Here is a 1,863-nt window from a genome sequence, read left to right as displayed (position 1 = left end):
AAAAAGATAGAATAAAAAGGTGAGTGTGTAGATATGTTAGTATTTTTGAGAGAAGAGTAATTAACAAGTTCAATGCAAAGCTAACCACCGTTTTATAATTATGATTAATACACTTAAACAATCTTATCTCTTGCTTTATTCTTTTTCCTCTTTTAATTTCTTCAGTAATTGAAAAAAAATATATATTATATATATGAATATATACATTCATTCTAATATTATACCTTTATAAATTATAATTTTTGAAGTTCAATTTAAAAAAAAAAAGAGAAGAAAATAAAAATAAAAACTCATGAAAATCTAATACAGAAGAACCAAACTTCAAAGAGTTGTATAACTCTAAAAATGTGTATTCAATTTAATTTTGATTATAAATTAAGTAAGCCAAAGCTTCAATTCAAAATCCACCATTTTATGTATAAAATTATAATCACTAATCATGCTATATGCTAACTAATTAAACAGCATTAAAATTAAAATTATATCAAAATAATTCTTAATAATATACTAATTAGTTATTAGATTTTTCTGTTAACTATATGTTTTTTACAAATAAAAAACAAATAATTTGTTTTTAAGTCATGACTTAAAGAAATTTTAAACAGTAAAAACTATGCTAAATATCAATAATTAGTGGAGAAAAATTTTTCAGTTACTGCTACAAATTATTATTATAGTTTTTCTTCCAATAATTATTTTATAATACACACATAAAAATAATTAAAAAAAATTAAAGAGGAATTAATATACCAACCACAAAGTTATCATTTTTTCTAAAAACACACACACTAACCACTATACGGTAACTCAACTTCCGGCCAAGCCGTTACGTCGCCGGAGCCAGCGGAGCCGCCGGAGTTCCACCCACCGCCGCCGTGAGAATAACTCCATCTGCACTCTCCATCGTTCATGAGCTCAGGCAGCTCAATTTCTCCCCAGAAATCATCGCCGTCGGAGGAAGAATTCGAAATGCCGCACTTCTCCGGCGAATCGCCGGCGTCATCGGCAGTCACGGCTGCTGCGGCGGCGGCGGCGGCGGCCATGTGTGCTGCTTTTGCAGCTGCGGCTTGGATGTCACGTGCGGTGCATGACGACGGAGGAGGAAGCGGCGGAAGACGGTGAACCTCGTCGGGAAAATTGAGCTGCGCTTTTCGGCCTTTGAGGAAGTAAGCGGCGACGTCGTAGGCTTTCGCCGCCATCTCCGGCGACGGGAAGGAACCGAGCCATATGCGAGACTTCTTGCGAGGTTCTCGAATCTCCGAAACCCATTTTCCCCATCGACGCTTCCTGACGCCGCGGTAGACAGGGTGGCGCGTTCCTCCTACGCGGTTTATGGTGGATTTTGTGGCGGCGGTTACGGTTGAAGTGGTGGCGGTGGTGGTGGCCGTTGTTTGTAGCTCCATGAAGGGAATTTTTTTTATTTATTTTAATTTTTTATTTTGTAATGTTTGTAATAACGGTTTACGAACATTATCTTCTCCTTTATAATGAACTTTGTGGTGCTCATATACAAAATTACGATAGTACCCCTTACATAGATTTTTTTCCGGTTCAACTAGGTATCCTTTAAAAATCGTACAACATTCAATCTTTTATTACAATAATTAAAAAAAATTAAAACAAACACAACTAAAAATTATAAATAGATTTATTGTCTTTTTAAAATTAAATACACATTCAAAATACGATCTAAAAAAACTAAAATTTAAAATTTAAATTTTAAATTTTTGTTTCAGATTTAATATATTTAATTATTAATATATTATAATTTAAATACATATCTAAAAATCAAATTATTCAAAATTCAAAATTTTGATTTTAAAAATATAAAATAAACCTTAAACTATCAAATTATTAATTAAA

General features: G+C 32.5%; 1 pseudogene across 1 annotated transcript; it reads right to left on the bottom strand.

Annotated features, from left to right (window-relative positions):
* Positions 1–630: 630 nt before the first annotated feature.
* LOC107626668 (ethylene-responsive transcription factor ERF023 pseudogene) lies at positions 631–1,449 on the bottom strand (annotated as a pseudogene). Its single transcript, XR_015904779.1, has one exon. The product of XR_015904779.1 is annotated as an ethylene-responsive transcription factor ERF023 pseudogene (transcript).
* Between the last annotated feature and the right edge of the window lie 414 nt (positions 1,450–1,863).

This window comes from Arachis ipaensis, chromosome B2 (genome assembly GCF_059453495.1).
Source record: "Arachis ipaensis isolate K30076 ecotype BB chromosome B2, ASM5945349v1, whole genome shotgun sequence".
NCBI classification, from domain to species: Eukaryota; Viridiplantae; Streptophyta; class Magnoliopsida; order Fabales; family Fabaceae; genus Arachis; species Arachis ipaensis.
Note: the sequence above shows the minus strand (reverse complement) of the source record. Positions and strands in the feature narration are given on the sequence as shown.